The sequence below is a fragment of the Elgaria multicarinata genome, chromosome 4 (genome assembly GCF_023053635.1).
Source record: "Elgaria multicarinata webbii isolate HBS135686 ecotype San Diego chromosome 4, rElgMul1.1.pri, whole genome shotgun sequence".
Taxonomy (NCBI): Eukaryota; Metazoa; Chordata; class Lepidosauria; order Squamata; family Anguidae; genus Elgaria; species Elgaria multicarinata.
Genome location: NC_086174.1, coordinates 39256920 through 39268536, shown reverse-complemented (window position 1 = coordinate 39268536; position 11617 = coordinate 39256920).

The window sequence follows — 11617 nt, the reverse complement described above, 5'->3', positions numbered from 1 at the left end:
TCGTGTCTGTTCTCATTGAAGTAGTCATTTGGAGCTTCCCTGTCCAAACAGCGCGCTGCTGGATGGATGAGACCCTTGAGTGTGCGCACATGCACACACCTGCCCTTGCTGGAGACATGAGGGCCCATTCAAAGCAAGAGTGGGCGTGCAGGGATGTAGATACGTATATTTATATGCACATCAGGGAAATCTCTTGTTTGATTTCAACATTAGAATATTTTAATGTTGGGCATCAAGGAGAGAACAAAAGATATCTATCTTTCCCCTCAATCTGCTGCTAATCCTGTCACCCAAGTTTTGTCCAGGATTTTGACTTCAGGTGATTTACCATTTGGATAAAAACCTCCAGAATTTGTCTTGTACATACGACACTAAAATAAATGGGGATTGTCCTGGTGCACGTCTTGCTTGTTGAATTGGCGGGGGTGTGCATGAGACATTCCTGTTGTTGGGCTTCTCTTTTGCAACTCTCTGGGTAGGCTTCCAATTAAAACGAATTACCTGCCCAGCTTTTATAGTTCGTTTGGGGACCTTTTTTTGTTCTGTTTTGGTAAACCTGAGTTGGCAATTTGTGCATTTACATAATTAAAGAATGTAATGTTGTAGGAATTAATGTTGCACTGATGTTATGGCAATCACTGCCAGGAACATACCCGCCATAGTTTTTATTCAGATTGCATTTGTGCACTCATTTTGATGTCCTTATGTTCTTTCAGATCCACAAGTAGCATTCTAAGGTTCATATCAAGTTTAGAGCAAAACTGCACCTTTGCTCAGCAGCAACTAAGGCGGGGGGTGGGGGCTTTTTGTTCCTGTTTGGTTTTTTGCATTACCATAAAAAAAAAACTTTTATATGGAACCATGTTTCCAAGAAGCAAGATGGAGTTGGTATTACAAAAAATGACTTGTGTTAAGTGTGTTATGCATGAGGAATGCAAAACCCCCACACATGATTTTTTTAATTATTTTTTTTTGCAGTATAATTTATATGCATTAGCTGCAAGTATATGTTGCAGATAGATCTGTTGGAATTCTGAGGGTTTTCTGTTCAAATACTTGTACATACATTATTCATGGGTTTTTTTTCCCCTTCTCACATCTTACAGGGATCTCTTTAAAAAGCCTCTTATTTCTCATTTGATTTAGCAGTGCATTACAAGCTATTGTCTAGTTAGTGGTGCTTCAGTCAACTCTATTCTAACATGTTCTGTTCTCGTGTATACATAACACTGTATAAACTCATGGAGCTAGAAATCGCTTGCTTTTTTTAAAAAAAACTTGTATTTTAAATTTTACAAAGAAATTAGAGACAGGCACTAATTCTATTGAGTACTTTAGATTTCTTTCTGTCCGTATAGCATTATGATTTAATAGGGGAAAAAATTGTGTGTTGGAGAGCAGTATATGTTTGTTGTAAACAGCAAGCACATTTTTGCTGTCATGCTTTGGATATCCAAACTCCAAAAATTGCCTCTGACTGTTGATGAGCAGAGAAAAGTGCGCTTTCAAAATACCTTGGAATAATATATTTAATCTGAATTAAAAATGCTTATACGGAACCTCTTGGCTTTTTCTTAAGTACTGCTGGTATTGCTGTGGTTGAGGAAAAATATGATTTATTAAATTTGCAAACCTTTCTTTAAATGAAGCAAATTCTGACCCCTACTTTTAAGTCAGAGGCGATCGGGGCTAGCGTTGGTTTCATCAACATAACACCCACTTCCCTCATTTCTCTGTTCAGGAATTTGCACAGATTTCTATGTCTAGTGTAAATTATGAACGGGTTTAAATTGTATGACTTAACTAGGATTTTTGAATAATTTTCTGCTTTCAGAATTCAGACTTCTTTGTAGAATGTGGAGCTTCTTTGGCAGAAATTATATTAATATTGATGTGGAGTTTGAAGAGAGGCACTATGGTAAAGGAGGCATTGAAGAGGAGTTACGGAACTGGCTACATGGATTGGTAATATGGGAAGACAGAAAGGGGCAGAAAGATTGTGTGGTAGGCCTCTCTCTACGTCTCCTCTGAGCTGCCATGGGGTGGGAAAGAACTTAAGCAAACGCCGGAGTTGAAAGTCGACTTTTGGTTCCCCAGTCACTTGAATCCACCAAGAAGGGCATCCAGTGTTGGAACCTGTTCCATGTGCAAGAAAGCCGCCAGTTCTGGCTCACGTGTCAACCGCTGAACAGTAATTGAATCTAGAATGGGGAATCTACCATGTGATTTATTTAGTGTGCAATCCTGCGCATGTTTCAACAGAAATAAGTCCTGCGATTCGCAGCATTCCCCAGCTAGCCATGCTCAAATTACACCTCCCAGCATTGCCCAGAGCCAGTTTCTCAAATTGCCATGGCCCCAAAAGGTTGTGTACCCCTGCCCTAGCCTATCATGAAGGAGAATGGAATGACTGAGAAGGTGCTCGTCCAATGATAATCAATGTGATAACTTAAAATTCACCTGCACAGATGTCTCGATGAGGGTTTGTGGTTACTTCTTTCCTTTTTTGTAGTTCTGCATGGTTGACGGGCAAACAATTCAATATGCCTCCATGTATGCACCATGCCGTCTTTGGTTGATGTATCTAGCAATGTTAAGAACACTATACTTCTGAATGATCAATCTGAAAATATTTCTAGGCTGCGTTTAAGGGTGAAACCCTCTCAAAGCAAGTGTACAAATAAAAACCACAATAGAAATCCAGAAAAACAGCAAGTGCCAGTTAAAGACTGTCAAGAAATACGTTTGTAAGCCGCCATGAGAGCCTTTTTTGGCTGAATGGCGGCATAAAAATGCTTAAATAAATAAAAATAAAAATAAATAAAGTCAGTAGAAACAAAACTTATCGATAAAAACCAACAGCCTAAATTTCTGGGAAGGCCGGTGAAAACAGGTGAGTCTTCAGAACTTTTTTGAAGGATCTGCAAAGGTGGGAGTTGATTCGAGGGACGCACAGCCTCCACTAAGAAGGCCTTTCCCTTGTACTCACCAGCCTAACTGCCCTTGATGTCAAGCAGTTGAGAAGGTGTAATATAGAATGTCAAAATGGCCACTTTTTACATTGAATCTACATTTGTATACCTTCTGTTCAATGTTACACACATGGGAAGATTTAAATGTTGCTTGGCCACTTCCGAAAATGTCCTTAAAGTACAATTCCAAATGGCACCATAAGTATCAGCTACCTGTGCACATTTTTTTTCTGTGTTAGACCAGGGGTGGCCACCTTGTGGCCCTCCAGATGAATTGGCCTACAACTCCCATCACTGAGGGCTCACAGTTGGCATATTTTATTAATAAGTGAGCCACAGTGGCCACATCCTGCAAAAGAGAAAAAGGAATAATAGCTGGAGTGATTAGATGCAGCCTTTCCCAACCTGATACCCTTTAGATGTTTTGCACTACAATTCCCATCAGCCTCACCCAGTGCGGCCAATACTGGGGGATGGTGGGAGTTGTAGTCCAGGACATCTGGAGGCAAGATTAGAAGAATCATGGCCAAAACAGACAGAAAAGAGCAGCTGTATGTGGTCTGCCTTCTTCAAGGATGACAAGCAGGCACATGGTTCTCACATGTCTAGAGGGGGAAGGAACTCCCAATTTATATAATACTTGTTGTGCATGTTATAGGCTGCCTTCTTTGCCACCCGGTAGTGCCCAAAGTAAGTTACAATCCACAATAAAATCAGTCTCCATTAACATGCATAGATGGTAAAATGCCAAAGCCAGAAAGAGGCCATTGCCTGAAATCTCTAAGAGCAGCAGCAAATCCAGAGTTCATGAATCACTTTGGGAAATGGCTGTTTTTAACTTGATGGCAACAAGCGACCAAAGCTGAGCTGCATGTCTGCCCTTCAGAGGGCAAAGTGTTCTGACATATAGGTGCCACCACAGAGAAGGCATAGCCCCTTCCCTCAAGGGTTCTTACATCAGCAAGGGGTGGGACATGAAGGAGTCTCTTTCTCAAATCTCAGAGAACAGGGAGACATGGTTGGAAGGAGGTGCTCCTTAGGGCACGCAAGCCATTTATGGCTTTAGAGCACCCGCACTTTGAACTGGCATTATTCCTAGGCCTCCGAGGTGGAATAGGAGTAAGTTGCTTTTTATGGCTGGCTTTCGTCAAGAGGGCTGCTGCAGTATTCTGAATTGCTTTCAAAGGTAAGCCCACTTGGCAACAGTCCACGCAGGAGGTGACTGAAGCATAGCTGACTGACTATGCTGAATTTCCTCAGTTTGAAACGGTTCTCTCAGAACTGGAGGTGATGGGAGGAAGTTACTTTCCACTCGTATCAATATTTCAGGCTCACAGGGAGAAGTGGAGCTCTTGAACATCCGGTGCTGGGGAGCTTGTGGAAGTTGTTGGGCATCAGTTCCCATCATCTGGCCTTTGCCTGTGCTGGCTGGGGATGATGGAGTCAAACAATATCTGAGAGGTCACAGGTTCTCCACCCCAATTGTACCCCATACGCAAAGCAGATTTAATTTTCTTGTGGGTACGTTTGAACCGTTGCCCTAAGGGCCTTGTCAGGAAGAAGCTGGGAAGCATGTTTATATAGATTGCTTTTCTTCCCTTTGCTTTTTGCTCTTCGCTCTCACAGCATCTCCACCCCAACTAACCCAAGACACTGAGGGCTAAAATGTATTCATTCCATTCAGCTTTGCAGGGATTAAAGTTACATAATAATGTAAAGCCAGCAAACTATGCCATATTATCTCCCAGCTGAAATAAGCCACGCAAGGACAGTTGGTGGCGAAGGGAAATGTTTCAACGAAAACTGGTCACGCATGCTTGAAATTCTCTCTCTTCAACCGATTTTCTACCACTACGATCCTTTTTCAATTTCTCCCATCCGTATGGTGGCCTTTGCTTGCGGAGGCCTGCTGCTGGTCAACACACTTGGCCTTGTGGAGACAAGTCAAAACAATTTTGACGGGTCTTCCTGGCAACTCCTTCAATCTTGATGAGCTGCCATTTTTTTCTTTTCTTTTCTTCCTTTACTGTTACCAGTTTTTTTCCTTTGTATTCTTCAGCACTTGACAGCCACCACCAGCACCACCCCAGCATTCATCTAACGTGCAAGCTTTGACACCACTTTGGAAACTTGTTTTGGGCAACTTCCGGAGGCCATTTTTATCCTCCCAGAACTGTCTGTAGCACTACAGAGCACTCAAGTGGCCACATTTAGCTTGTTTGCAAGCTACATTTAACCTTTATGATGCTTTGTAACATCTACTGAGTGCCAAAAGGGTCAAATCTAGCTTGCAAACAAGCTAAATGTGTTCTCTGTAGCTTCTACACACACCATTTTTTTTCCGGAGGGGAGAAATATACTTTTTAAAAGAATTTGGGGGGCTGCATGTTGTCCACACCGGCTTAAAGCATTCTTAAGACTATCAGAGCAGCATTATTATTATTATTATTATTTATTTATTTATTTATTTATATAGCACCATCAATGTACATGGTGCTGTACAGAGTAAAACAGTAAATAGCAAGACCCTGCCGCATAGGCTTACATTCTAATAACATCATAATAAAGCAATAAGGAGGGGAAGAGAAAGCAAACAGGCACAGGGTAGGGTAAAACTAACAGTATAAAGTCAGAACAAAATCAAGCATACATGAGAACAACAATGAACAAGATGGTCCCTGCCTGCAGGCTTACTATATAAAAGACACAAAATGCAATGAAAAAGGGAAGGTGAGGGCAAAAGAGGGAAAAGTGAACTCAGAAACAGTTCTTTGAAACAGTTACATAGAAAAGGGAATTTCAGCTGGTGTCATTTGTAGGCATGCAGCACCTGGTGAAATTCCCTCTTCATCACAACAGTGGAAGCTGCAGGAGCCCTGCCTCCTTGACCAGATACAAAAGAGTAAACCACAAGGTGCTGCATGCCTACAAATGACACCTGCTGAAATTCCCCCTTTCTATACCACTGTTAAAGATACAGGAGCCCTGTTCTCCTTTCCATACGGTCACCCTAACAGATTGTATTAAACAAGAATAAACTAAAAGCAAAACAGCAAAACACAAAGATCGCAGCAAGAAACAGCAATGCACGATCATTAGCTTAGGTGTCTATAGTTTCAGGGAATCCCCTCCAAATCCAAGACATCACTTCAATAATGGCCTGATATGGAGCACATTTCTGGATTGGTCTGCATTAAAATCCCAGTATCCCAGGGAGTGTCACAAGGATTCATATATCATTATGCTCATATTAATCCCACCCCTCTTCTGGAACTCTAGCAAGTGGAATCACAGCCAGCACAAATAACTCCATGACTATCCCATTCATTCTTCTAACAACGTTAACCTTAACATCTCACCAGAGGACTTTCTAAAGATATATACTAACTACCCTATCAAGCTGTGCCATTCCAAACAGATCACTGATTCTGGAAAGCAGCAGCACTGCTAACCACTAAAAACAATAAGCTCAACCAGAAATCTAGGTGGGAGAAGGAGCAATTATTATTGTAAACTACTAAACCCCTTGAAATCAGAATGGCCTTCCGCATTCCCATTTCAGCATCATGCAGGTGTTCTGCTAGGCAGTTCTGAGCATAAAAGGCAGCAAGGAAGAAATGGTGGCGTCGTTTGAGAGAATAGGAGATTTGGGGGTCATAACAGTGGTCTGGTGTACAGAGTGGTTGTAAACATATGCCAACCTGGTGCCCTCCAGATGTTTGGGATTATGTCTCCCATTATTCCAGAAAATTGGTCTTGCTGATTGAAGCCAATGGGAGTCCAACTCCAAAACATCTGGAGGGCACCATGTTGGGGAAGCCTGCTCTGAAGCATTGGTCTTCAACTGATGGGTTAGAACCCACTCCTGGGTTGCCATCTGGCCTCAGATGCATCATAACCGCAGCGCTACCACCATACACATATCTGGTAAAAGAAAAATGGGAAGGGAGTCTCCAAAAACATGATGGCTCGCAGGTCAACAAAGATTGAAGATATTTACTCTTAGCACTAGGTATAAAAATGTTAAGAGTCTTACAGTGCAATCCTATCTGAATGCCCGTCAGCCCCCAAATGCGAAAGCTGATAGGCACCCTATGCAGAGTGGAAGGAGCGTGGAGGCCACGGTCACCTCGGTGCTTCTCCAGTTCTGCATTTTTGCTAGATGGGCATTTTGGGCCATCTAGGTAAGGCTCTGCAGAGGGGGAGGGAAGGAGGCTGGAGAGAGCATGTATCTCCACTTACCCAGTCCTCTCCCCTCCTGTCCAACAGAACCGTCCCCTTTCCATCCTCTCCAAGGACAATTTTGAGAGCTCAGAGAGGCAGCTAGTGTAGTTCTCGCCACGCTGGCTGCAAGGGTGAGGGGGCAGGGAGCTCAGACTCATAGATCCGAGGTAGGAGCGCTGTCTCTGACCTCGGATCCAGGAATCTGAACTATCCTATTCCCCACAACCCAGACATGTTTCAGGGGCATACGGTTGCTCTGCACACTGGCTATATTGCAACAGATGTTCCTACTTCCAGTTTGTATTATTAAAATAGAAATAATATCGTAAGACACCGGACGAGTCATGCTGAGAGGCAGTCGGCACAGGCAAGCCCATGAATTCTTCTTTGGTGGGAGGTGGAGTTATCTTCTACTCCAGCGGGTGAGCCAATGTTGTAATAACCTGGTTAGGAGGATTATCCCATTATTGTCCTTTAACGCAAACACGCTGGAAGGCTGAATGGCTGGTGGGCAAAAGAGAGACATTAAGCACACTTTGCTCAAACAGGCCACAGAAAGGTTGTGCGCCCTGGTTTTTCCTGGCACTCAGAGCATACACATTGTGCAGGTCAAAACAGAGGCACAATGCTCTCCTGCCGTTAATCCTGGCACACCATTTCCCTTTCACTTCATCTCTCTTTTGTGCTAGTTTGATGCCCTGAATGGAAAAGAACCCCTTCCCCTCATCCTCCTTAATAGAAGCTGTCTTTCCATTCCATTATTACTGGCCTGCAGCTGAATGCCAACTTGAGGCTTTGTTGGAAAAGCATGCAGGGACTCGCCTACTCCTAGAGCTGGCTGCATTTTATCCAGTTTATTACCAGCCTTATGCTAATAGCTGGTAGACCTAAAACAAATTACAGTTCTCCAAGCCAAAAATAAAGTTGATTTTGTAGTGGTTGCTGTTATCATAGTTTTCATATTCTGTATAATTAGGGTGACCATATGGAAAAGGGGACAGGGCTCCTGTATCTTTAACAGTTGCACAGAAAAAGGGGATTTCAGCAGGTGTCATTTGTATGCATGCAGCACCTGGTGAAATTCCCTCTTCATCACAACAGTTCAAGCTGCAGGAGCCTTGCCCTCTTTTGTATCTGGGCAAATGTAGAGCACAAATGTGGATGGGATCCAGTAAAAAGTATAAAAACTCCAGTCCAACTGGGGGTGACCGAGTCCCAACTGGTACTGGAGTGATATGATATAGGTAATAAATACCACTCCTTCTAATAGTGAACTCAAGTGGTAAGTGTTGACAGGACTGGAGCCAAAACGGAGCCACGGAGACACACGAGGGACCTATCAACCTGAACTGGCAGGCTGCAGAAGTACTGTTTTAAACATGTAAGGAAACAATGATACAAAAACCACCTAATAATGATTGACTATGCGGAGTACTCAAGAATGTAGAATGTCACTTGGAAAAGAAACCCAGAAATATAGAGTGGGGGAGTAGAGTGCCCTGCTTATCCTGGGAAGGGCCTGGCCTGGCTGGCACCCTGAAAAGGAGCGTTCTTGCTAGAAGAGGGCACACATGGCAAGATTTTCTTGCAGGTCCCACATGTTCACACTATTCCCAATCTATGGCTGTGGGCACTGCTGCTTGTGTAACCAAAAGGGCATCATCTATGCACATGAGGGAGGTGTTGGCAGGCTTGAGCACAAGTAGTCTTTAGGGGAGGAACAGCCAAAACTGCTCAAGAACACACTAAGGATCTACACTACTGCTTAAAAGGGTTTATAATGGTTATGACAACTGTTCAGGCCCAAGACACATTACATATACAGTTTTCAATAATACCATTTTAAAAGTGCAATATCCTGCTTGGTGTAGACTGGTGCTAAGTCACCACAGAATGCTGACTGTTGGACTGGGAACAGAAAATAGGGAAGTGGGCGGTGGAATGGAGTGGCTGGAATCTTAATCCGAAGCACTTTACACTGCAACATTTTGTTGCAGCTCCCACAAGTTTCCTCTAATTATTCTCTTTGGTGCTTTTGTGTGCTTTCAACATTGTAAAGATATTTTGCATGCCTATGGAATGTGGGTGGTGGAATGGTTATGTAACATTTTATTGAATTTTATTAAATCTAAACTTTATTATATTAATGGTTAATGAACAAAAATTCAGAATCAGTAAAATCTAATCCTAAAAAACAACAGTCATATTGGAGAATTTTTAAAAGATTATTAAGGTTTGTATTCAAAGTTCATTAGCAAAAACTCTCTCTCTCTCTCTGGAGTTGAAAGCCATTATGTGGAAAACAGGGGCAGGTGCCCTACACTGCCCATGGGGTAGCAGAATGCACCACTAGTGCAACAAGAACTAGCAGCTCCTGAACCAAATGGAAATGACTGGCTTCATTCGTTTCTAGAATGGGAGAGGTCAACGAAAGGAGCTCCACAACAGAAAGGAGCTCCACTGACCTTATCCCATTCTGGAAATAAATATTCCTGCTCATTTCCGGTTGTTTTGGAACAACTCGTTCATGCTGCGCTAGCAGTCCATTCTCCTCATTCCGGTTGCAGCAGCAGAATCCATTCTGCCAGCACAACAGAACTAGCATCCTATGGTCCCTGGGCGAGTGTCCCACAGACCATAGGATTGTTTGGATTTCCCCTTCAAAGATCGGAGCCAGTGCTCCAACCTTGGACAGGGAGAATCAAAGATCTAACCCTCCTCTCCTGCCCCCTCACAGCTGGCACGGAAAGAACCGTGCTTCCCAAAGTCAGAAAAGCAATCTCAGAGGATGAGAAAAGGGGAAATTCTGGTGGGGAGATCGGAGAGGCCAAGATATATGTTATCCTGAGCCTCTTCCAGCTTCCTTCCCTTACTCTCTGAAACACTCTTGCTAGATGGGCTAAAAGCTGAAATCTAGTGATCTTTGCCTACCCATCTTTCCACCATAAAGTTTTCGCTCTACCACTGAGCTATGGTCCCTCTCTTAATAAACCTGTAACTATGCAATATTACCAATATTTCAATGTAGGGCAATGCATTCTCATGGCAAAGGAATATTTTCTCAGGTGGTAAGGGACCATAGTCGTGACCTAGTTCTTTTTTTTCTTAAGGTGTACCTGGCAAACATGAACTTCCATCCACAAATGTCAACCAGGATCACCTGCCAGGTCACCAAATCGGCCATTGCTCACACTGCATATTTATATATATGTTTTCTGCCACTTAACAGGTGAAGTGTGTGTCTCACTGTTGTTATGATTTCAGATTTGGGAAACTGGACTGTGGCAATGACGGACATCCCAAATGGGAAACAACCAATGTGACAACAACCTCACCTGCAGTTCTGAAGTAATACAGCACATTCCAGACACTTACTTGCCACCTTATTGGCAGTTTAGGCCTTGATTGACAACTGCCACTGTGATTAAAGGTTTAGGGTGCAATCCTATAGATTGCCCCCTCCGTGATTAGCAGCTTCCTATGTTGTTGGGGAACCCGAGTGGGAGGGTGCCATTGTGGTCTTCCCATGGGCATCTGGACCAGACCTACACTGAGCAGGATAAAACACTTTGAAAACGGTTTGAAAACTGTATATGGAGTGTGTCAGGGGCCCCAACGGTTGTCAGTAGTACTATTATAAACCATTTTAAAGTAGTAGTGTAGATCTTGCCAAGGTTAGCAACTGTGAGAAACAGGATGCTGGATTAGATTGGCCTTTGGTCCAATCACACATAGCTCTTCTTATGTCCTTATGTTTCCTGTCCCTATTTCCTAATGCTACCTCTCACACATCAGTTAAATGTCACTCATGGTTCACTTTAACTGTTAGCATGTGCTTTATATGACTTGGTTTCTCTTGGAAACCTCAGAAGGTTTCTCTGTATGTCTTGTATTATGATTTTTAAATATACAAGATTGGTTTGTTTAGAAGGAAAAAAATAGATGTAGTGATTGCCACCAATTTGGATGGCTTTAAAAGGGGGTTGGATAAATTCCTGGAGGCGAAGGCTATCAATGGCTACTAGCCCTGATGGTTGTGTGCTATCTCCAATATTCGAGGCAGTAGGCCTGTGTGCACCAGTTGCTGGGGAACATGGGTGGGAGGGTGCTGTTGCACCACGTCCTGCTTGTTCATCCCTGGCCGATGGCTGGTTGGCCACTGTGTGAGTAGAGTGCTGAACTAGATGGACCCTTGGTCTGATCCAGCAGGGCACTTCTTATGTTCTTAATATATGTATCATAATTTGGTCAGTAGGATCCATGTGATACTAGAAATGTACAGCAGAGGGCGCCAGCCTTCACACAGGAAGGACAAACATGGCATAAAGAGCATCTAGATCACTAATAAGGTTAGAAGTAGTGTCTGTTACTAATACATCAGTAATGAATGTTGAATGATATATCACTATCTTATCACTTGA